This window comes from Nelumbo nucifera, chromosome 7 (genome assembly GCF_055504915.1).
Source record: "Nelumbo nucifera cultivar China Antique chromosome 7, China Antique-T2T, whole genome shotgun sequence".
Classification (NCBI taxonomy): domain Eukaryota; kingdom Viridiplantae; phylum Streptophyta; class Magnoliopsida; order Proteales; family Nelumbonaceae; genus Nelumbo; species Nelumbo nucifera.
This window is the reverse complement of record NC_142655.1, coordinates 52,975,216-53,001,714: the sequence shown is the minus strand read 5'-3', so window position 1 is coordinate 53,001,714 and position 26,499 is coordinate 52,975,216. Positions and strand designations below refer to the sequence as shown.

At 37.5% G+C, this 26,499-nt stretch overlaps 1 protein-coding gene and 1 pseudogene across 3 annotated transcripts in view; both read left to right on the top strand.

The window, feature by feature from the left end:
• Positions 1-399: 399 nt before the first annotated feature.
• On the top strand, positions 400-4,689 carry LOC104611016 (nicotinate N-methyltransferase 1 pseudogene; annotated as a pseudogene).
• A 9,053-nt stretch (positions 4,690-13,742) lies between these two features.
• Positions 13,743-26,499, top strand: part of ALG3 (asparagine-linked glycosylation 3) — a 72,534-nt gene continuing 59,777 nt past the window's right edge. The window contains exons 1-2 of one of the 3 annotated variants that reach the window (XM_010277872.3): positions 13,744-13,976; positions 14,228-14,502. The gene's annotated coding sequence lies outside the window, so the exon portion shown is untranslated. Of the gene's footprint in view, positions 14,503-26,499 lie in introns of all 3 variants that reach the window. The other 2 variants (XM_088891235.1, XM_088891236.1) reach the window with 2 other exon arrangements.

The window sequence follows — 26,499 nt, the reverse complement described above, 5'->3', positions numbered from 1 at the left end:
ACGTAATGTTGATTAAGTGGGCTTGCACTCATAACTCGATGAAATTTGGTACTCGGCCCAAGGAGAGGCATTTTTTTCGGTTCTACCAGATAAAGGCAACTTTTTGCCTTTAATATAAAAAAGAAATAATATTTTTATATAATAACTGAAATAGGGTAATTTTTTTAGAAAAGTATCAAGAAAGGGCATTGCTCGTCTTCCTCCTCTTCCTCTATATTCGTAGGAGGTTAAGGTCACCGATGACAACTATGCGCGCGGAAAAAACAACAGAAACCCAAAACAACAGTGGACAGTCGGTGTAGTAAATAATATCGCTCTCTCACTTCCTTATCAAAAACCAACAAAAGCAGTGACAGTTGTCACTAAGAAGTAAGATCTCAGAAGCAGAGCTTTACATCCATGGCGGACGAGACAATGGAAACCCGAAACAACGCTAGGCTGGAGCTTGCCAACATCATTAGCATCCCGATATCCCTCAACGCCATCATCCGCATCAAGGTCCCCGACGCCATCTGGCAAGGTAGTTCCAACATCCCTCTCTCTGCCTCCGAGATCCTAGCGCGTGTCCTCCCAACTAGCGATCCTGAAAATCTCTAGCACATCCTTCAAATGCTCACCAACTACGATGTTTTCTCAAAGCACATAGCCGATGGCTACTCAGAGTGCGAGTACTCCCTAACGAAGATTGGAAAGACCATGGTCACCGATAGAGAGGGTCTATCGAACGCTGCGTACGTTCTATAGCACCACCAGGACGCATTGGTGAAGGCGTGACCCATCCTACACAAGGCGGTGGTGGACCCGAAAGAGGAACCGTTCATGAAGGTGAATGTGAAGGGATGACAAATCCATTATATGGATGGCCGAACCCTACAGGAAGGTTGGGCGAAATTTCAAAAAATTTTCTCTCTCTCCCATGTGGGAATCACATTCCCTATTTTAGAAAACTGCATTTTCAATGATCAATCTTGAATCGAAACCAGACCAGATATAAAACCAAAAGGGAGTGGAGGGATATACCTGATACGAAATAGTAATAACCTCCAATGAACGTATTCACGTCCAAAGAAAGATCAAAAGATTGCTTCCACCGAATTAGGAGTTTCCTTATCCAATCTTTAAGAGATAAGGATAATCCCTTATCTTATCTGTAGATAAAGATCATCATTCCTAATCTAATTAGGAGTTTCCGGGTTTTGCTCAAAGTCAAATTGTTAGACGGTAGAGTCAAACCGACTGTTCCAACTCCTAGAAGCTTGCTTAAGTCCATATATGGATCGGTTTAGTTTACATACATGTGTTCTTGACCTGCAACTATGAAATTTTGTGGTTGCTACATATAGATCTATCTCTTCACTAAGATCCCCATTCAGGGACGCAGTTTTGACATCCATTTGCCAAATCTCGTAATCATGGATTTAAGCATGGCCACCGGCGAAAGGTTTCCTCATAATCGATTCTTTCTTTCTGAGTGTACCCTTTCGCCACAAGACGAGCCTTGTAGGTCTCAACCTTACCATCGGGGCCCTTCTTCCAATTATGCATCAATTTGCAATGAATTGCTTTTACCCTAGGGGGCGGATCTACTAGAGTCCATAATCCATTGCTCTCCATTGAGTCCATTTCAACTCTCATGGTATCTACCCAGTTCAAGGAATCTATGTCCAACATAGCTTCCGTATAAATCACGGGATCCTCCTCATTGGTCGTGGCTTTCACTAATTAACTATCTTGGTCATAGCCAAAACGAATCGGGTGCCTGGACACCCGGTTAGATCTCCTAGGTTGGTCATTTACTGGGGCTTGTGGGACATCTCCCACTACCTCTTAGCTCTTCTCATCAAGAACAACTTCTAGACGATGATTGTTCCGGATGTAATCATCTTCAAAGAAATGGGCATTTCGACTACAGAAAACATTATGTTCTCCTGGGTCATAAAATAAGTAACCCACAAAGCCTTTGGAGTAGCCTATGAATAGGAAACGACTGGTCTTGGATTCTAATTTGTCCGCACTCGTTATTTTAACATGTGCCGAACAAACCCAAATCTTTAAGTATCTTACACTTGGTTTCTTTTCAGTCTAAAGGTCATAAGGAGTCTTCGGAACTGGTTTGGTTGGAACCCGGTTCAGCACGTATATCGTAGTCTCTAATGCATAACTCCAAAAGTATGTGAGTAACTCAGACTGTACGAGAAGTGATCGGACCATATCCAACAAAGTCTGGTTCCTCCTCTCTGACAGACCGTCTAGTTGTGGAACTAATTGTGATACTATCTCATTGTCATTTAATTAGTCCATGAATTCGTTAGAGAGATACTCGCCACCTCGATTTGATCGAAGGGTCTTAATTTCTCTCCCTAATTGTTTCTCGACCTCGTGTTTGAATTCTTTAAACTTTTCAAAAGATTCAGACTTATGTCTCATTAGTTACACGTAACCATACCATGAGTAATCATCGGTAAATGTTATGAAATAAACGTGTTGGTTACGTGTCCTAACATTCATGGGACCACATACATCAGTATGTATAAGGTCAAACGTGCTTGTCGATCTTTCAGGCTTACCGTTAAATGGTCGTTTCATTATCTTACATTGAAGGCAAGGTTTACAGGTTGGAAGATATTCTACAGTTAGAAAATCCAAATGACCATCTTTTACCAACCTTGTAATACGATCTATCTTAATGTGACAAAGTGGGTAATGTCATAGGAACATGGGATTGACTGTATCACGCGTTCTTGTTTTGGGGTTATTATACGACATAGTTTCAGTTATGTTAGTTCCAAAAAATGATGAAAAACATAGAGATCATTCTCAAGTTCACCGTATGCGAGGAATTTGTTATTTCTTTTAATAATAATTATATTACTAAAGAGAATTTGGTACATAAAGACAATCTTTTAATGTAATTGATCATTCTTTTAATGTAATTGGTACATAAAGAGTTTTGAAACGGTGCAGGATGAAGTAGAATCAGCAGGATGGTTCTTTAGCAAAAATCTGATAGAGGGCTAGTGAGCACGACTTCAGATTACCTTTTTTGCTAAAAGGTAATATCAAGAACTATTTTTAATCGCTCCCACAAGTGGAGATAGAACTGGTATGGTGGCAAGAGTATGGGAGAAGAAGACAGTGCAGTCAAATTGTGTTGTTTCTCTCTGGAATTCAACAGTCTGTTAGATGATCTAGAGATTCGCCCTGCTCTTCTATTTATAGCCTTAAAGAGATGTTCTCCTAATCCCATTATGATTTTCCTAATCCAAATCTTTTATTTGGATCTGGACTTTCTTTAAGATATAAGGATAATCCCTTTCTTTAGGAGTTTCCTGATCCAAATCTTTATTTGGATCTTGACTCTTTGAGTGGATAAGGATAATCCATTATCCTATCTGTTGATCTAAATCTCAGAACCACCCACTTTTTACTAATCTCATTAAGCCAATTTGAGTTGGGCTTTGGGCCCATTAAGTCCATATGCTCACTTACCCTATTACAAGGCCTCTCAGCTCATAATCATCAAACATTGATCTACACATCCGCCCATTAGGTTCAGCCCAACCTCTATTACAAGGCCTGGCCAAATTTACTGTAGGAAACAGTGAACCCCTGAGTCCATCACCCTGGGCTCTTAATGGGCCCAACATTTACACTAAATGGTCCTTGGGTCAAGCCACCTTATAAAATCTAAGAATTGTGGGCAGATGCAAGATTAGCCATCAGGTATTACCCTCAATGGTCTTACACTTAACCTCTCAGGCCATAATGATCAAACACTGCCCGACAAAAGAGGACCTCTCCCTCGGCTGCAAAGTATAGTGCTGCAATCTCTACACACATGGATCCTGCGAATTAAAACCTTTTGCAAACATTTCGAAACCATTATATATATGTATATCCGTATATATTTTGCAAAGCAAATTTCAACGGCTGAAATCAACTGCCGACAGTTTAGGTTTCCATCAGAGAGAGTGCATCCCCGATCATTCACTTTGTCCGACAAAGGGAATGATCCTGTCACTATGTTCACCCACTCAGATGAATTCTCGAACTGTCCCAACATACCCAGGTTTTGACCCCCTCTAAGGATCTCACTAATTGGCATATCAAAGACAACTCAATCCGACACCTAGTGTAGTATCATAATCGAGGTCCAGAGCAATACTGGAATTCTGGTCCGGTTTGGGGTTTCAAGAAAACCCACACTGCATGTACCGCAGGTCTCACCTTGGCAACTGAGACAGGCCACTCCAACTAACTTGGCGGCACATCAGTGTCAGCCTTGGTGGATAAATCTCCTAAGATCTATCCAACAGCTGTGAAGATTCTAAACTAACACGAGTCTCATAAGTGTCCAGTTTAAGGGTATTACACAGAAACACACCATAATAATATGAATCAAATATGTAATTTTTTCATTTACATTAAATGTCATAATGTACATCATTCTGATTGGAACTAAGGGCATACATTGTCTAACAGAATGGTGAGCCGGCATAGACGTACTATGGAGACAAGCCAGAGATGAACGAGCTAATGTAGAAGGACATGTCGGGAGTATCCGTGCTATTCATGAAGGCGATTTTGGAGGGCTACGATGGGTTCAAAGGGGTAGAGCGTCAGAATGTTATGATCATTCGCATGAATAAAGCGCAGAGGAGGAAGACGAATAATAGTGCCCTTTCTTGATATTTTTTCAAAAATTTACCCCATTTTAGTTATTATATAAAATTATATTACTTTTTATTGATATTAAGGGCAAAAATTTCCCTTATCTTTAAGAAACCTTTTTTTTTTATTTTTTACGAGCAGGTCCAATGATAAATAATTAAATGTTAGAGTAAAATACAAAAACCTCCTAAAGTTTTTAATAATAATAAAATTCTCTCTTTTAATTTCATTTTAACAAACTTCTCCCGTGAACTTTTAAAAATTTGACAAAGACTTCCCTTCTGTCACTAACCCAAAGGGAAATCGTTAAATTGATGTATCAACTATTCTAAATATTCATTTTACTCTTTTATAAATTATTTTACATACAATTTATTGAAATAATGCTATCCGAAAAGTAGGCAAAAACCTCCTTTGATCTCTTTATCATCTTTTCAATCTCTCATTGCTAAACTCCATCGACATAAATCCCTGCTTGAAAATTGCACTATCTAAAGAGGAGAGGAACCCTGAAAGAATTTTTATTATTTTCTTTTTCCTCTTTCAATCCTCTGTCGATCCTCCTTGAAATTCAATGGATTGAACTCGAAAATTCCTCAACTTGATCAAGCTGGGAGAAATCATGGTTGTTGAGAACATTTTGCACAGATAACTTTATTCCATGTCTCACAGTACGTAGAGCATCGACATATCGAACTTATTTGTGCTCTTCAATAAAAAATAGGGTAAATTCTTGTTCTATGGGGTTTGTGACAAAGACCCCCCTATACTATGACCATGAGACAAGGACCCCCTTTCATTAGCCTTCCATCCAAAAAGGCCGTTACAATATTTTTTTAATCCCCATACTACCCTTGAAGATGGGAATTGAAAATACTACAGCGTCAATATTGAACCCATTTAATCCCGACTACAGCCAAACGGTGATTGGCTGCTGGTACAAGCAAGCAAATACTACAACCAAACGGAGATTCGCTGTGGCTGGATCAAGCCAATTCTCATTTGAATCCCAATGATGTGGCAGCTAATTCTAATGCTTTCTTGGCAACGAGTTCAACAGGTTTGCCTGAATTGGTGCAAGTGGCATCGACCAATATGTTTAGCTCCTCCTCTTCAATGGTCGATTACGGAGGATGCATTCAGCCGCAGTGGCCATCGACGGGTGGGAATCTGTCTTTATCAACATCCCCACGTGGATTAAAAGAGGAGAATGGAAACAAAGGCCAGTTGGTATAAAGCTTAGCGCCTTTGTATTTCAGCAACAACCAAAACCATCAAGGAAACTCAACCCACCTGTCAGTGACTGCACTTTTACAGAAGGCAACTCAAATGGGATTGACTAGGAGCAACCCCTCATTGCTCGATAGCTTCGGAGTGGTGAGCTCGTCTTCTTAGATACAACAAGCTTCAATCCTCACACCCAAAACAAAAGCAAGTTCCACTAGTTAATGAGGCAGGCTGCAAAGCAATCGGAGAATATAAACAAGCTGATGAATTTGATATCCAAGGCAACTGCCATACAAGGAAGATGGCGAACAGAATTACAATGATGGATACGAAAATCACGACGAATACTTGCCAGGAAAATAGCTTCTTCCACTTGTGATGGTGGTGGTGACCACAATCCTACTTCAACGACATCTTCGCTCGCCGATTCCTATCTCTGATTACAAGAAAATTGCCCCGAGTCAATCAGAGGTAGTGAGCTAGTTACAGAAATCCATATCTTGCGCCGACAGATTTATAGAGGGAATGAAAGAAAGAGACATTTATTTCTCGGTGTTATGGGCAGGCATCTATTGTTGGCTATCAAGCATTGTAGTTTCCCATGATCGTGGCATCGTCGGCGACGGCTATAAAGAGGAGATTGAAGACAGAGAAGGGAAGATGAGAAATGGGTTTCCTCTGCCCTTTCATTTCGAAGATTTGGGAAAGAGAAAGAATGAGAGAAGATGGTGATGGAGGGGAAAATAAGAGAAGAAAGGGAAAACAATAGGTTAACTAGGTTTTAAGAGAAAAAGGGCAAAAAAATAAAATAGAAAAAGTTTAGTGGGGTATTTTGGTAATTTAACGCATTCCATCATCTGACTCAACGGTCAAAGGGAGTCTTTGTATAATGGTCATAGTATAGGGAGGTCTTTGTCGCAAAACAAAGTACAGGACGTTGTCGCAAACCCCATAGTACAGGGGGGTCTTTGTAATTTACCCTAAAAAATAATCTGCTCTACTATGATTTATAGAAACAAAAAGTGACATACATTTTAAAAGAAGGAAAGAAACTGGATGTGACGCCATTTGATGATTATATGAGTCCTCTATTCCATGCTTTTTGAACCCAAGTTGACCTAGACAGTTGGACTGTTTAGCTTGGAAATTGTCTTGGAAACCGGTTTTGTTTTACCCCAAACCCGGTCCCAGGGCAAAAACTGTTGAATCAGTCAATGACCCGTTGACCCGTTCAATGGTTTTGGCCTTTTTATTTTTTATTTTTTTGTCATAACGGCTCATTCATTCGAATTGGACGGTTGAACCATAAACCCAGAAACTGGTGGCCATAACAGTTTTGTTTCTAGGTCGTTTTCTAAAACCATGCTCTATTATGCGCACATCAGAATGTTTGAAACCAGTTCCACAAGACCGTTTGCATTGTCCTTCTCTCCCTTGCCATAGTCTCTCCATCCAAAAGTGTTGGCGTTCCCTCCTTATGAGGTGGGACCTACTAATAAAGACAAGAAAAAGAAAAGAAGGAAAAGACAAAAAGAAAGAGAATGGAAAGTCAAGAGACTTTTTGCATTGGCTTGCAAGGCAAGCCAACACGTCCTTAGCTAACCAATGAATTGGTGAGAGCTCACTTCACTCTCTACTCTCTCTAAACAATTGGTTCACATGAGCGAGAAGATAATGCAAATTCTTGGCAAGAAAAATCTATTAACCGACATGAAAGGTACACATTTTAACACTTGCATTCATTGCTTAGTTAGTAAACAAAATAGAGTTTCATTTCAAAGACTCCTCCTCATAGAACAAAACATGTTTTAGAACTGATTCATTGTGATATTTGTGGGCCTATGAAAATCAAAACTCTTGGTGGTGCAGCTTACTTTGTTACTTTCATAGATGATGTTAGTAGAAAAGTATGGGCTTATGCTTTGAAATTTAAAGACCAAGTACTAGATGTATTTAATGTTTTTTGTGCTATGGTTGAAAGAGAGACAAGTAGACCTCTCAGGTGTATTCATACTGACAATGGTGGTGAGTATGAAAGTTCATTTCAAAATTATTGTAAAAATAATAGCATTCAACATGAGCAACTAGTCCCTAAGACCCCACAGCAAAATGGTGTAGTTGAGAGGATGAACCACACCATTCTAGAGAGAGTTAGATGCATGCTATCACAAGCAAAGTTGCCAAGGTGTTATTGGGGAGAAGTAATGCGTACAACTGTGTACTTGATTAATTTATCTTTTGCAGTTCCTTTGAATGGTGATGTTGTTGAAAGGGTATGGACATGAAAATATATTTCCTATGATCATCTCAAGGTATTTAGTTGCAAAGCGTTTTTGCATATACCCAAGGATGAACGGTCTAAGCTTAATGACAAAACCAAGCAATGTGTTTCATTGGGATATGCAAATGAAAAGTTTGGTTACAGGCTATGGGATCCAGTGGGAAAGAAAATCATCAATAGTAGAGATGTGGTATTTCTTGAAGACCAAACAATTGAAGACTTTGAAAAGTTTAGAAGCGTCAAGCAGATGATGGTGAACTTGTAGACTTTGAGCCAGTGTCTCATCCTTTGGTGCACAGAAAACAAGAAAATGTGAACTCAAAAAATAATGAAAATGTTCCCAATGGAGATATTGACAGTGATGATGAATAAGGGAATAACCCCCTCAAGAGCCACCAACTGAATTAAGAAGATCAACTAGGGAACGCCAATCATTGACAAAATATGCACCAAATGAATACATAATGCTTTTAGATGCAGGTGAATCCAAAAGCTATCATTAATCTCAAGAAAATGAGAAAAGAAAAAAATGGTTCAAGGTTATGCAAGAGGAGATGGACTTTTTTCATAAGAATCATACCTATGATTTGGTGTAACTACTCAAGGGTAAAAATGCACTCAAGAACAAATGGGTATAAAGGTTGAAGCATAAACATATAAACTCGCAACCAAGGTACAAGCCAAAATTGGTTGTAAAGGGAATTGGACAGAAAAATGGCATCGGTTTTGATGAAAATTTATCTCCAGTGATAAAAATGTCATCAATACGTATTGCTTTGAGCTTGACCGCAAGTATGGATTTGGAGGTTGAACAATTAGATGTCAAAAAAACTTTTCTCCATGGTAACTTGGAAGAAGACATCTACATGAAACAACCGGAGGGTTTGAAGTCAAAGGAAAAGAACGTATGGTTTGCAAGATAAGGAAGAGTTTGTATGGTTTGAAACAAGCTCCAAAACAATGGTACTGAAAGTTTGAATATTTCATGACAATGCATGAGTATTGTAAAACAACTTCAGATCATTGTGTTTTCACCAAGTATTTTTCTAGTGATGATTTTATCATTCTTTTTCTATATGTTGATTGTTGGACAAGATAAGAGAAAAACTGATAGGTTAAAGAAGCAATTAAGCAAATCTTTCTCCATAAAGGACTTAGGTTCAACTCAAAAAATATTGAATATGAAAATCTCATGTGATAGGAAATCCAAGAGATTGTGATTGTCACAAGAAAGTTGCATAGAAAAGGTGCTTAAAATATTTGATATGGATAAAGCAAAACTAGTTAGTACTATATTAGAAAATAATTTCAAATTGTGTAGTGATCAAAGCCCAAAGAATGAGAAAAAATAGGAGAAATGAAGAACATTCCCTGTGCCTCTGCCATTGAAAATCTTATGTATGTTACGATTTATACTAGGCCAAGCAAAGAGCATTGGCTTGTAGTTGGTGTGGTTAGTAGATTTCTTGCTAATCTAGGCAAAGAGCATTGGCTTGCAGTGAAATGGATCATCAGGTATCTGAAAGGCCCATCCAAAGTATGTTTGTGTTTTGGTGGCGGTAAACCTATACTTGAAGGGTTTACAGATGCTAATATGGCAGGTGACATTGACTCTAGAAAGTTTACATCAGGTTCCTTGTTCACTTTTGCTGGGGGAGCAGTGTCATGGCAGTCCAAGTTGTAGAAAGTGTAGCCTTCCCAAGTACAGAGGTTGAATATATAGTTATCATAGAGGTTTGTATGGAGATATTTTGGATGAAGAGGTTCTTAAATGAACTTGGTTTGAAGCAAGAAAGATTTACACTTCATTGTGATAGTCAGAGTGTCATTCACTTGTGTAAAAATCCAAACTCTCATTCTAAGTCCAAACATATTGATGTGAGGTATCCTTAGATTCATAATGTTCTTGAAGAAAGGGAAGTGCAACTTGAGAAAATTCACACTAATAAGAATGTATTAGACATGATGACCAAGCCCTTACCGAAAGAAAAGTTTGAATATTGTAGAAGCATTGTAGGTTTGGGCATGGCGCAGCCATTCTCATAAATCAGGAGGGGGAGATTGTTGGGGTTCCCTCATTTATGAGGTGGGACCCACTAATATAAACAAGAAAAAGAAAAGAAAGAGAAGACAAAAAGAAAGAAAATGGAAAGTCAAGAGACTTTTTGCATTAGCTTGCAAGGCAAACCAATACATCCTTGGCTAACCAACGAATTGGTGAAAGCTCACTTCACTCTACTCTCTTTAAACTCTAATAGCTCTCTAGAAAATATCAGAGAATAGAAAATGGGTTTAGAGAAGAAGAAGAAGAGTTACAAGGGTTGAAACGAAAATGACAAATCCGTTTTCAGCATCTTCTCTTGCTTACATTGCTTTGCTTCCACCTTTGGTGAGAGATTTCATGTTTGTTATTCATCGTAATGATATTTTTTGTTGTTGGTATCCAAGAGGTTTCTTGATGTTCATCATATAGTTGTAACTAGATAGAAAAACATTGTACCCCATTACTATTATTGATAGTGGATGATTTGAATTTCGGTCCCGTGGTTTTTACCATCACATTGAGGGGTTTTCCACATTAAAACTTGGTGTATACTATTGTTATTTGCTCTGTTTCGGTTATTTGTTTTATTACTGCTGCATGCTTTATATTTGTGGTTAAGATCTCAGTGATTTTTCACAAGGAAAAATATATGGATTATTCCCAACAAAAATGACCACCATCCTCTTGGCGAAGCCAACTTTGTCACTGTTTTGCTCTCGAACATGAACCACCACCATTGCCACTAACGGTTATCTTGTGGACTACCCTCACTGAAGTTGTAGCGTTGATGTGGCATCTCCCTAATAATGCCTGAAAAAACTCCTTTAGCATTGTCTACTCCCGCTATACCAACCGCCTCAAAATAAATTTCAATTATCAAAACCCAAATGCCCTTATTTATTGCCAAGCTCCTCATTTTTTTTTTTCATTTTCTTTGCATTTTCCTAATCCCAACCAAGCCTTTATCACCAACATTGTCTAATGGTGTTAGGTTTACCTTATTTTTCTTTTGCCCCCAAAAAAAGAGTGGTAAAAATTGTAAAAGTGTTGTTGCTCGAATGAGGGCAACTTTGATATTTTAAATGACATCCTAACGATAAATCAATGGTAATTTTATATCTTTATATGTTTTTTGTTTGGGTTAGTGGGGGGTGGTCTTTGTTAGTTTTTTGAAAAGTTCAGGGGAGGTGTTTGTTAAAATTAAACTCAAGGGGAGATCACTACCAAAAAACTAAAGGGGAGGTTTTTACTGTTGTTAGAAATTTCAGGAGATGCTTTTGTATTTTACCCTAAATATCAAAATATTCAAGCATAGGCAAAATAAAAAGTTGGCTAAAAACCTATAATAACTCAAATCATATAAAAAATAAAAAAAATAGAATAATAAGAAATGATTCAAGCATTAATAATTGAATGGTGAATGGATATGACATTGGATATAATATATTGATGGATTAATGTAAACAATCCCATATAGCTGGGATAAGACATGGATCATGAATGGAACACACTTGTTTTTTCTTAGGGGATGGGACTAAACTTGAGGGGTTTAAAAGAAACAAACTTGATGAGTATTAGGAGTCAAACTCAAATACATGAACTTTATTTTGTCAATAGGCTGAGCCTTATATTTAGGGTTGGTAGCGGGTCGACAAATTATTATTTTGTCAACATCGTCAATGATGATGTCATTTATTGATTATTTTATAATTTCTTTAAAAAATTATTATTGCTATTGAATTTTTATTTGAATATAATAAAAATAAAAATTAAAGGAACATTGTCTTCTAATTTATACATTACATGCCTAGTATTAATGTCAACAACTTTTGATCTAAGTGACTTTACGAAGAAAAACAATGTTTTGCTAATTTCATAGAGAAAGAGGATGACACTGGATAATGGTTGCTATGTTGCTAATTTCTTGGAAAAAAACATTTTTACTTTATTCGTATAATTGTCACCATCTCGCCTTTAAGCATGATACATTTTTTTGTCATTTTTTTTCCACCACTATTTAAACTTTTTTTTTGTTAAATATGAAGCCTTAACCTCTAACACATAATAATTTCAAATCAGTCATCGTACCGCAACATTATTTCTAATTGTATATATTGTTGTTCTTATTTATTCTTAAGTGACGCCATTTATACGTTTATATCTTTTAGAGAAAATCTCTAAAGTAAAAAGTGAAAGAAAAGTAATGATTATCAAATTCATTATTACATATTACTTTTTAACATATTATAACATAACATTATTTTTTAATATAACAAACATGATTATCCACTATCTAGACTATTTTTTTATATTATTCATAATTATCATGTAATCAATTATTTTTTAAATTTGCAATAATCTTTATATATCACGATAATAAAAAACAATTTTTTCATAATGTAATTTTTATTTTCAATTTTATTTTAACAAAAATTATTATCTCTCACATGAATACATAAAAAGGGAAAATTCCTGATCAATAGGGGTTGTGTCAAATCAGTCCCCAAACTTCAAAACGTGTCTATGCGGTTTCCCAAACTTTTAGAATGTGTCTAATAGGTCTCTACCATTAACAATCTGTCAGTTAATTTTGGAAATGTCAAAGCTATCCATAAGGTGTCACCTAATTTTCTTTATTTGCCACTTTCACATAAACCAATTTCAACAAAACTCTTTTAGTTTAAATCTTAATTCCAATAAACTATGTTATCGTTCCACCTTGATTCCAAGCAATCTTGCTTTTTTTTGCCTGTGAAACGATAGATTACTAATTACTGATGACAAACCTATGGTAAATGAAGTCAAATCCAAATACAAGTAAACTTTGAAATAAACAAAGAAGAAACTAAGTTATAGATGCAACATTAACAATCAACAAAACCTTTCCCTTGTAAATGCTAAGATCAATATCATTTCCCTTGCATCCTAGTTGAGATTGGAAGGCTGCAACAACTATCCAAGATGGATTTTAGAATATACAGGAAAATTTCAATAGCTATATAAAATTAAAAAAAAGTGAAGAATATTTAGGAAATCGTAGCAATAGTTGTTTCAACTGTCGTCGAAACTTGGTTAGTTCTCAGCACCGTCATTGGTTCGTTCAAATTTGTTTATAAAACACTATCATCAATTTCTGATACCGTCGTAACAATGAGTAAGAAGAATTTTGATATTTTAAAAGTTTTAAGTGGCACATGTCATCACGTAATACATAAAGAAAAATGACGGACTTAACCTATTAAATACATTTCGAAAGTTCGGATTACAACATTAATACAGAAAATTGATGAACGGCTAACGACAATAACCTATTAAACACATTTTGAAAATTTAGATTACTACATAATACAAAAAACTTACTGATTATTAACGTCAATAACATATTAAAAATTAGAATATCTAAAAATATTTTGATTAATTAAATGAAATCATAAACATGGTAGCCAATCAGTTGTTATTTATAAAAATTCACTGGATGGAAAATTACTATATAAATATATTTTGAAGTTCGGGACTGACTTGACATAATCGTTTCAACTACTGATCATAAACTTTTCCTAAAAAAACCAAAAATTTTCTCGGGCTCGGAGAAGGTAAAGAAAGGAAAACGCCGAAATCCACGCTGACATGCGCCGTACTCCCGACGATTGTAATTTGTAATAAAAGGAGATTGAGGTTCAGAATTTGCATTACCGTGCGCCACGCACCCCCACCACCACCATCTCGTCAGTCGTCCCCGTTCATCCGCACCAGGTACTAGTTGGTAATGGATTGTAATTTGTAACTTACAATTGCATATCTCATGTATGATTGATGCCCCCTTCAATCAACTCATCCCTTCCCTCTCTACTCTCTGGTTCTAATAAAAATCCGACTTTTAAGAACTCAGATTCATCTGGAACTTTGGAAAAGACAAAGCCTTCTTTGGCCTTCAACGAGAAACTGACTGTTTCCCTTCTCCTCTTCCTCCTCTAACCCCTATTCCCCCTTGCCGCTGCTGCAAGTCTGCGAAAGAAACTACTTTAGTTCCCGTCATCCGATCACCATGAACGGCGAGCCATCGGCTATTCCGTTGCCGTTGTGACAATGGTGGATCTGAATCCGTGGATAGTCGCGCCTTTGCTGGTTGCCGTTGCTACCTGCCATGGTGTCGCCGACTCGCCGGCCATTGCTACAAAGCTATGAATCTGAGGTTCTGAACTGCAAATAGAAAAAACTTTCTGATTTTCTTATCTTAATCGATGGAACAGCTTGTCAACTTCATCATTCGCCCTCCGAGGTAACTGCTCAACCTTGAATTTTCTCGTTTTTTTGCTACACTTAGTGAATGTGTTTTGTTTCTACATGAGTTTGATATAGCTTGTTTATGGGCTTCGTTGTTTGTTTTAGATTATTTCCTTTTTGGTTTAGTAGGTACCATGAAGGTGAACTTTAACCGTATTTGCTTTAATTTTCGTTGTTTAATTGGTAAGATTGAGATATTATGTAAACTTGGAAGGTTTCAGTGGTGTTTTCTTTGGAGGGCTTAGATTACAGACGTTGAAATTTAAACCGTGTGCATCATTCAGTCTTTTTTTTTTTTTTTTTAATTTCTTATTTGTTTTAATGCTTTTTGGAGTGAAATTTTGATATGGTTTCTTAGGTGATTGGAAAATTCTAAATTTCTAATATTTTGTTTTGCGGAAACTGACTTTCTAGTTCGTTTTCTTATTTCTCACCGGAGTTTCTATTCTAGGTTTCTGATGCGGGTAGCTGAATTTGGATCTCTTTTTCATTTCTGTACCTTTTCCACTAAACATTTAATTGAGCTTTCCTGTATGTGTGCGTTTAATCAACAAAACTCAAGGAATATGTGTCCCTTTTAGGAAGGTGGAATAGGATACTATAAGTAGATGGATCTCTATGTTGTTTATTTGTTATTTCTACTGGGCATTCGTGGTTTCTGCAAGTCTGAACATTTAGTAATTTAACTCAGGAGCTTTCTTAATATTCAGTTCAGGATGGGACTTCTAAACCTCTTAAAATGTTGCCTCAAAGGATGCAACGGTAATCCTGGTTTTATTTGACCTGCCTACCAATTTGGAATTTGGAGTGAGTTTTTCAAGGTAGCTAGAGTTGAAAACTTGATAATTCAAAATTTCCATTGGTTTTGTGGCTCAGAGTTAGTTGCATGCTTATAAGTCAGACCAATTCAGAATTTCCATTGGCCTATTGCATTATTAGCTAAAATTTGCACAACATAATATTTGAAGGGCCTGAAGATGGATACTGAATGTTAGAGAAAAAAATGTATTCAGGGACCTCACCTAACACTTAATTTTTTAGGTTTAATGGTTTCCTTAAGATGGTAGCAAAGCCTGTTTGGCTAAGTGCTCTAGTGTTCAATTATCCTCGCTGCCCCTATTATAATGAATTAAGTTTCAGCACAAGGTATGGGTGGGCCTATGCTTGCCCATGGTTCAAGCCTGATGGGCTTTCTCGTGAAGGGGCATGTTAGAGAATAAAAACCTATTTAGGGTCCTCAACAGTTTAAGCTTTTAGGTTCAATGATGGTTCTTTGAGTTAGGTGAGGTCCCTGAATAGGTTTTTATTTCCAACATTGAAGGTTTTTTAGCTTGATGGTTGATATCCAATGATTTATATCCATTGAGAGGTCTTACTAGTTAGCACTGAAGCTGTACATGTGTTGGAGCATTGCTGAGTGTTAGACCATTTGATAAACTGACTTTTTGACTTCTGGTGATATGGTCTATACTATATGACCAAGTTCTTCATGATCAAACCATTTTGAGAACCTCGTTGGAACCTCAAGAACTACTTTTGCAGGTGATAGTTGCTGCTAGGCCAATTCTGTTCTCAAGGGGTTAAAGGGAACATTGTTTTTGCGCTCAGTTGTAAGGCTGAAAATCAAAAGTTGATAGGTGGCAAAGTTTAAATACTAGTGGGGTAGCCAAGGCTACTCAGTTTCTGTACTGTTTCTCAATTTAATTTTCTTAATGAAATTCCCATTACTGATAAAAAATGGTACATTTCTATTATAGACATGAGGATTATCATATGGATGTTAAACTTGGAAATGATTCAATTTTTCTTACCATTATGATTTATAGCAGAGTGTTTTCTTTCAACATCTTTCTTTACAAACAAGGTTTAAAGTGTCAGTTCTAAATTTCTAATGGAAATGTTGACTACTTAAAATAGGAAATATCTTGGAAATATTGGAAATGTTGTGTATATATTGTTAAAATTTTTAGCTCTCTTCCTGTGTAACTCTTAGAACTTTTAGCCTCTGCTTGTACATCTTCTCATATACTCTTTGTCTCTTTAGAATAAAGTTACCCTTTTTCTCAAAAAAAAATATCTATTAATATTTTTGAAATTGTAAAAGGACGTACTCTTTTAAGAGTGATAAAAATGGTTGCACCATTTCAAGATGGTCTCTTCCTCCACTTTATCAATTTAAGGGTTTAAGAATTATTTTATAATACATGTTTTTTGAGACAAGGTAAAGTATAACCTTTCATTAATATGCAAAAGAAAAAGCTGTATGGCAAGAGGCTGTCCAATGGGAATTGTACATGGATTGTTATAGAATACATGCTGTTGATATTTTAGTTATAAATAGTACTTTATATGCTTTGTTTATTATAACAAGGTTATGATTTACATATAAATATGCTTCCTAGGGTATTATATTGTTTATCCTTTTTATAGGAGTTTAAAAGCACTAAAACATTAGCTGCATTTTATTAATTAGTTATAATTAAAAATATTTTATAGAAGAAAATAAGAAAGAAAGAGTCATCTATAGTAATAAACTTGAAAAAAATACTGGACTTGAAGATGATAGAATCATCATCATCATCCGTGCCTTATGCCAACTATATGGGGTTGGTTACACGAATTCTGATTTGCCAATCTGTTCTATTTAAAGCCAATCTGTTCTATTTAAAAGCCAGTTTTAGTGCTTTTGAACTTGAAGGGGTTTTGCTTTGATCCCAAATGATTTGATGACTTGTAAATGTAAGAACCACTTGACCTGATGCTGAGATGCTTTTCCATTTCACTTAAAAGATTTTTATCATTTAAAAATTAAAAAGTATATCATTTCTTCTTTTTAAGATGGGACTTAACTGAAATCTGAAATGTAAAACCTTCACTACCCTCTTTTGGAAACAATACCCAAAATAGAGCCAATGATGGCAAGTTCACACCAAACTAATAACCAGAGCCAACAAACCAAAACTAATTTCCTCTTGGTTAACAGTGGAGTTAAAATTTCTTAGGTGGGTTTCAGTGAGGTTTTCCTTGATTTTAACACCTCAGACAGAAACCGATCAAGTTATCTTGAATTGTGGTTCTCATCAAAGACTGTAAGCCTGTAGCTCCTGAAGAATTTTAAATTCCATTACCACACAAATACAACATCATCAACCGAAGCCATGGTAAAAGTTCATTAATGGAAATTCAGCAACCACAGCAGTCGGATTTTGGAATTGAAGCCATGGTAAAAGTTCATTAATGGAAATTCCACATGAGTTCATGTAGAATTTCAGAAAAAGGAGAGCCATTTCTCCTACACAGCGCAGGCATTTACTTGCAAGCGTTTTTTTCTTTGTTGCTTACATGTTTTTTTTTTTTTTTTATGCTTTTCCATACCTTCACAATTTGTCATTTTCTTTGGTTCTGTTTTACTAGTTTTCGTAGCAAAGGTTTCAATACAGTCATTTTGAAAAGAAGATATGTGGGAATGGGGAGAATACTTCAACAAGGTGGGAGCTACCACAAAAGTTTTTTCTCTGTTTTTCTATTCCATTATCACAAATCTCATTGGTCCCCTCTAGAGTTTCTGCATTGCTTGTATTCTCTTGTCCTTAATGGGTATATCTCTTCCAAGTGACAAACTTTCCTGAGTTCTCTTCTATTGTCTCCTTACCCTAGGAAGTTTGAAGGAGTTGGTTTGAGCTACAATTGGCTCTTGATTAGAAATCTTGACACTCATTGAAAAAGATGATGGTGATGGTGGTTTGGAGAATATGGAGGGAAATTTAAGGGTTCTAAAAAGAGTTAGAACTGGTTATCTGACTTTATTTTCTGTTTTGAACAGCAGAAAGTAAAATAGAAACGATAAACAAGAAGCATAGAAGAGAAGGTTGCTTGTTAATCAGTTTTAACATGGCAGCATTTGAACTGGACTTGAAGAAAAATCACTTATTCAAATGCACTGTGTTGGTTCGACTGTCTTAATTTGTATGTTTATCTTTGTTGGGTCTTAAGTCATTAGTTATTGGGCCTTAGTTACTGGGCCTAATCTTATTTAGTGTTTATTTTGACTAGGTGTCCCATCACTAATCAGGGGCATTCTGGTCTATTTATGTAACATTATGTAATGTTCTTATATATAGTAGATTAGGGCTGGCTGAGAACATTTCTGCCGCCCATCTCATATCTTCTTCTTCTTCTTCTTCTTCTTCTCCTCTCATTCGACAGCTATTTCAGCAAACATGGTATCAGAGCGCTAATCTTTCGACTGGTTACAACAGCCGCCTCTTCTTCTACTCGCAGTTAACTCTCTCACTTCTTCTTTTTGGTTGCTGCAAAGAAACCCTAGGGTTGGTCGTAGAACACACTGGACCTACATCTAGGGTTTCCCTTGGTTGTAAGGCCCAAGATGAGTTAGACCCAGAGGCTGATGCCCTAATAGACGCAGTACAGCAGACTGTAGCCATTCGGCTAAGATAGATCTGTGTAGAACAGATCTAGGCGGAAGGACTAATCTCAGCAGTCCTAGAACTGTTCGTGGGTGAGGTTATAACCTGTGATAGCAGTGCTTAGCACACAGTAGAAGCCAACACAGCAAGTTGCAGGCTGCGGCAACAGTGATTAGAACACAGCAGAAGGTAGCACAACAGATTATAATCTGTGACAACAGTAATTAGGGCACAGTGTGCAGTGTAGTACTCTGTGTTTCAGCTCTGTGTCGGGTTCTCAGGACTGAGTTTACAGTGCAACAAGTTCCGTAAGTGTGAAACAGTTCACTATATATTGTGTTTACAGTCTTGACATTTACGAGTAAGAGAAGATGTCTTCCATATCCGGGGAAGTGTCTTCTAGAGATGTTAGGGCTTGTGGGAGGTCTCATAATTTGGAGAATCCAAATCTGCACAGCCTACATATCACAAGTGTGTTATTGGATGAGTACAACTTCAGAGAATGGTCTGTCTTAGCCATGCTTTTCATCACATCCCGGGAACTCACTGGTTACTTGGACGGGTAGAAGAAGGAACCCGAAGTGGGGAGTGCTGAATATGCAGCATGGCGCAAGGAGAATGCTAGGACTCCAAGAGTAGCTAGGACTGTTCAACATTTCTCCACGACTGCCAAGATATGGGAAAAAGTTTCTAAAACCTATGGGCAGAAAAAGAATAATGCCAGAATTTACAGACTGAATCAAGACATTGCTGCCTTGAGGCAAGGAGATATGAGTGTTGCAACATATTTTGCTACACTAGAAGGACTATGGGAAGAGTTAGATCACCACCTTATTATTGATTGGGAGAATGCCAGAGACAAGGAAAAGCATGACAAACAAGTTGAAGAGGGTAGAGCATTTAAGTTTCTGGCTGGCCTAGATCCTATATATGAGAGCATAAGGTCCCTAATTCTGGGAAGGGATGAAATGCCAGACTTACATCATGTTTACTACCTTGTGAGGAATGAAGAAGTGAGAAGAAAAGAGATGCATGTTGATACTCAAACTAAACTAGCTGAACAGTCTGTGGAACATTCGGCCCTAATCTCTACAAATCAAAGGGGAAACAAGCACTCTGACAAGAGACATCTGAAGTGCACCCATTGTGGAGGGGAAAGGCATGTGAAAGAGACCTGTTAGGTTCTCCATCCGCATCTGAAGCCAGCTGCATTGAGGAAAGATAAGAATCATCAGAAGGGTTAATCTACAAGTGTGAATCTGGCTACGGGTCAAAGTGATGATGGTTCAAAACACTCATCCACAGTTACTTCCTCTTCCATGGGACAAACTACTAATTCCCCTAGAACCGGGTCCTTGGGTTTTACTGCCGATGAGGTAGAGGTACTTAGCCGGGCCCTAGCCCGTCTAAGGACCAATTCTCTTCCATCCTCCTCCCTTGCCAGATCAGGTATTGTCTCTGCCTTTAGTGCAACTAGTACTATTGATCCTGCCTCTTGGATTATTGATTCTGGTGCAACTGACCACATGACACACATGTCTTATCTATTTTCTTCCTATCATTTAATGTCTGGCCAAGATAAAATGAGGGTTGCTGATGGTTCTCTCTCTACCATCTCTGGGAAAGGAGTGGTTGACCTAAGCAAGGACCTCTCACTCAAATCTGTCTTGCATGTTCCCAATCTTTCTTCAAATCTCTTATCTGTTTCAAAGCTTACCAAAAATTTGAATTGTAGCATAACCTTTTTTCCTACTCATTGTGTCTTTTAGGACAGATTGACGAAGAGAACGATTGGGAGCGGTCACGAGTGTGGAGGTCTCTACTACCTTGATGCAGACATAAGTTCAGCCTTACAAACATCTGCTACTAGTAATCAATCCAATGTGGAGTCAATAGCTAGGTTACATCTGTGGCATGCTAGGCTAGGTCATTTACCGTTTTCATCATTGGAAGTGTTGTTTCCAGAATCATTCAAAGGTGTTTCAAGTCAAGAGTTAGTTTGTGAAGTCTGTCAACTATCAAAGCAATGTAGAACTGTTTATTCAACTTCGAGTAATGAAATTCAAGCTTCTTTTGACTTAGTCCATTCTGATGTTTGGGGCTCCTCTCCCATTATTTCTGTTGATGGCTTTCGATACTTTATCAGTTTTATTGATCACTATTCTCGATGCACATGGATCTACTTATTAAAAGCATGGGAAGAAGTGCCGCGGGTAACCATGACATTTTGCAAAATGATTGGAACACAATTTGACACGAAGATCAAACAATTCAGGTCAGATAATGCTTCAGAATACTTTGAAAGGTCCTTGAATCTGTTTATGGAGGATGCTGGAATGATTCATTAGTCATCTTGTGCTAGTACCCCCCAACAGAATGGGGTTGCTGAACACAAAAATAGGCACCTATTGGAGACTGCTCGAGCAATCCTTACTATTTCAGCACAAAGTTCCAAAAAACTATTGGTCTCAGGCAATCCTTACTGCATCATATCTGATAAATCGAATGCCGTCCAAGGTATTGGGGATGAAAACTCGTTTCTCTGTTCTTTGCTCTCATCTTCCTGACTTTTCTCTTCCATCGAGAGTCTTTGGTTGTGTATGCTTTATACATGTCAAGGATCCGAAGACCAAATTGGATCCTAGGGCTACAAAGGGAATATTTTTGGGGTACTTCCATACTCGGAAGGGATACAAGTGTTATGATCCAGTCACCAAGAAAAAATATGTCACAAAGGATGTGGTATTTTTGAGTCTCAATCCTATTTTCAATCTTCTTAGAATCCTCTTCAGGGGGAGACTAGTGGGATGGAAGAGGATTCTTCTGTTCCCCCATTCTTTGTGCCTCTCTCTACCTCAGGCCTTCCATCTTCTCCTCTTGATCCACCTAGTTGTGGTATCCCTAGTGAGGCTCCCATTGTACCAGCTACTACTAGTAATGTTGCAAATATTATTGAAGACTCCAGCAGGCTGCAAAGAGATATCAGAATCACCTACAACAGAAGGAAGAAGGGCCCTCTAACTCATGACAGCAACCAATTGGACTCGGATCAACCTGTCTCAGAAACTCAAGGTAATCCTATCAGTTCCTCTGACTTGGATCTTTCTATTGCCCTTCGTAAGTGTACTCGTTCTTGTACTATCAGACACCCATTGCTGATTTTGTGTCTTACTCACATTTGTCTCCTCGTTATTGTTCTTTTGTGTCTGCTCTCTCTTCTGTGCATGTTCCTACCAGGTATTCTGAGGCAGTATCTGACCCAAAATGGAAAGAGGCTATGGACGAAGAAATGAAGGCCTTAATGAAAGCAGGGATTTGGGAATTAGTGGATCTACCAGAAGGGAAAGGCACTGTTGGATGCAAGTGGGTGTTCACTGTGAAGCATAGGGAGGACGGGTCTATTGAAAGGTACAAGGCTAGACTGGTAGCAAAAGGGTTTACTCAAAAAGAAGGGATTGACTACAAAGAAACCTTTGCTCCGGTGGCAAAACTCAACACAATCTGAGTTCTATTATCATTAGCTACAAATTTCTCATGGGAGTTACATTAGTTGGACGTGAAGAATGCTTTTTGAATGGCGACCTGCATGAAGAGGTGTTCATGGATCCTCCACCAGGTTACGGGTTTGGCAAGAAGGTATGTAGACTGAGAAAAGCCCTATACGGCCTTAAGCAGTCTCCTCGAGCTTGGTTTGAGAAGCTATGTGGGGCCATGAAGAAAGGGGGTTATACTCAAAAGTGGGGCAGATCATACCCTATTCATAATGAAGAGAAATGGCAAACTTACAACACTTATTGTCTATGTGGATGATATGGTAATTACAGGGGATGATCAGGAAAAGATTAAAAGACTAAAGGAGGTCTTGGCTGCTGAATTTGAGATCAAAGACCTGGGCCAACTGAGATACTTTCTTGGGATTGAAGTTGCAGGATCCAAAGAGGGCATCTATATATGTCAGCGGAAATACAGGAGTCATGGTCTACATGTGTCAGTAGGAGAGGACTACCTTGATAAGGAAAGATACCAAAAGCTGGTGGGGAAGTTGATTTACCTGTTCCTCACTCGCCCTGACATTGCTTATGCTGTACATGTTGTCAGTCAGTTCATGCACACTCGTAAAATCCCTCACATGAAAGCTGTGGAAAGGATCCTCAGATATTTGAAGTCTTCCCCGGGGAAAGGGATTCTTTTAAGGAAAAACAGTAAAATTGAAGTTGAAGGATATACTGATGCAGATTGGGCTGGCTCTGTAGGGGACAAGAAGTCTACTTCTGGGTACTGCACCTTTGTTGGAGGAAATTTAGTTACATGGAGGAGTAAAAAACAGAATGTGGTTGCTAGATCTAGTGCAGAGGCCGAATATCGAGCTATGGCTCATGGTGTTGCTGAACTTTTATGGCTTAAGATCCTTCTTGGTGAACTTGGAATAAAGATTGAGTGTCCTCTCAGGTTGTACTGTGACAACAAGGCTGCCATCAACATTGTAAATAACCCAGTGCAACATGATAGAACGAAACATATTGAGATAGACCGTCACTTTGTCAGAGAAAGAATTGTCTCAGGAGAACTCTACATCCCTTATACTCCCTCCGAGATGCAGATTGCAGATGTTCTGACTAAAGGGCTAGCTACAGTGAAATTCGTGGACTTACTTGGCAAACTAAACATGATTGACATCCATGCTTAGCTTGAGGGGGAGTGTTGGTTCGGCTGTCTTAATTTGTATGTTTATCTTTGTTGGGTCTTAAGTCATTAGTTATTGGGCTTTAGTTACTAGGCCTAATCTTATTTAGTGTTTATTTTGACTAGGTGTCCCATCACTAATCAGGGGCATTCTGGTCTATTTATGTAACATTATGTGATGTTCTTATATATAATAGATTAGGGCTGGCTGAGAACATTTCTGCCGCCCATCTCATATCTTCTTCTTTTTCTTCTTCTCCTCTCATTCGACAGCTATTTCAGCAAACACACTGGACTCCGGAGTGATGTATAAGTGATCATGCAATACATGTTGAATCTTAGTATTTTGTTTGACATTGGTATGATAGGCATATACTAGGGGTGCAACTTCGGTACCCAAACTGCTGATTTTACATTGCCTTGGGCTTAGGTCCATTCAAAATGTAACTTAGCATATATTGCATGGTCACTTATACAAGTTTCAAACTTAGCATATACAAATGTGAGAGTATATACTAGATTTCAGCAACAAATAATCATATATACTTCCAAAAAAAGTTTTAGAATAAAAGAAAAGAGAAGACAAGAGAAAGACGAACCAGAAGAGAGGGGCTGCACACACAAGTAGTGCTGTCACACTAAATATCTAGCTCCAAGGTAGCTTCCTACAATCAGTCACTTTTTTGTCTATAAAAATTACTTATTTGTTACACTTGTTTTTGTTTTATATGGTGAATATGTGATATTAGAGATGTGTCCAAATGTTTTCTACAAATTATTTTGTATTTTTTATACTTTTGTGTGTTTTATTGCTTCTTTTCTTTTAGAACACTAGAAAGAAGGGAGTGGAGTTATAATCTTTGTTTGAGGGTGTATTCTTCATGTTCATACTTTCATATGCCAAAAATATTGATAATTGTTTATTTTTAGATATAATTTTTTTTCTGAAAGGAAGTGATATAGGAGCTGACATGTCAGATCTGAGATTTTCTAAATATATATTGATGGGTAGTGTGATTATTGTTGTAAAATTTTGAAGCTTTTTTTGAGTCATTAGTTTTCCTATCTGGTATTTGAGTCATTAAAGAGAGTATTTACTTTTCCAGCATGTAAATTATATAGGCAATCTAGAATGAAGCATGTAGTATGACTTTTTGAATGAAATATGTTATTGAATGCAACTTCTTTGATGTACCAACAGGTCCAAATAATAGAGCAATTTTAGTTCCTAATAGTTTCTTTTATGAATGCATGCACATGTTTTTTATGGATGAGTACATTGAGTAGACCTATGAACAAATTCTATGATGAATGAGCAGGTCCAAATACTTAAGCATTTCTTACTCTTTTTAAGTAAAATTTTTGAATGAGCAAGTTTAATAACACTATCATGCCACGTGGGAAGTTCAATTATATGTGTCATACATTTGGGGGGTGCAAGTTGTCATAAAAGTAAATTACATGTGTTTTTTTCGTTGAGAAAAATTTTCTCAGCAAACAAACACTAGAAAGTGGAGTTTCTCTGCAAACAAACACATTATAACTAATCGAGAAAATAAATTTTCCTTTTCTCATCCCAACATTTCTCATCCCATCCTTTCTTAGTCCAATTTTCTTAGCAATTAAACAGACCCTTAAATTTGCCTTGCACCCACCGAAAACGAACTGAGTAGTGGATGGTTGAATTTGTTTGAAAATCTATGATACCGGTCTATTGTTGTTGTTGTTGCTTTTTTACGTCTGAAAAGTGAAAATACAGAGCTGCGTGAAGATCATCTTGCTCGGGTTAAATCCGAATCCCGGAAGTCCGTTTAGAGTCGAATTCGAACCCGACATTCATCCGATCCGATCGGAGTCGGATGTTATGAATTGTCAATCGGATAGAACTCGGATTTAGCTTCGTGCGATCCGATTACAGGCCTTGTTTGACGCTTCAACTTGCCAAATTTCGGAGTGTAAAAAACTTCGAATTTCCGCAAATAGATAGAGAGAGAGAGAGGGAGGGAGACGGAGGAAGGGGAGAGAGCCCAGAGAATGAAATGGTAGGCTTTTTTTTTTCAATACATTCCTACCCACAGAAATGATCGAAGAAACCTGTATTGCCTTCTAATTCAGTTTGAATCTTTTGATAGATGTGTTAAATTCTACCATTGTTCATCTGTATCGGCGATTCAGTCGGGTCCACAGTGTATCGGTGGAAGCCGATTGTTTAATCTTGGTGGTTAAATGTTTTCAAGTTAGCGGTGTTTATATAGCGGCTGAAGCTTTCGTTTTGCTTAAAAACATTTTGTCATTGTTAGCAGAGTTTTCTTGCTCGTTCTCGTATGTGAAGAGATCTGGTAATTAGGTGCCTGACGCCCTCTCTTATCGGGGTTGTAATGATCGGGGTGTTTTTGTTGCTGGTGGCCCTGAGTGGCTTGTTGATCTGATCAAGCTGCACTCGTCTCGGTCCTTTTGACTTGTAGTTTGTCTTTTAATCCGTTTGTTTGGTCTTTGTTGTAGTTTGTTTGTTGTCTGTGCTGTTTAGCTTGTTTGGATTGGTCTTGTATCCTTTCCTTACTCAGCTATGGCCAGTTTCGATGGAAATTAATATGTTTCTACCAAAACAAAAGTTGGGGTTTATCAGGAAACTTTGAATGCCCTTTTTTATATCTTTAGTATCTATATATGGTTGAACCAGTTAATGGTAAATAACTTCACATGAAAGTCAATCTTGTTTGCTACTCACTACAATAGATATTGATAAGGTTATTTTGTGTAGTTTTTGCCCTTCTTAAATCATACTACTGCTTCATGTTTTTTCCTTGGAATGTAGAACCCTTTACACTTTCTTAAAGATGGTTTGAGGAGGTAATATTGAAGAATTAAGATTTTTTTCTGGG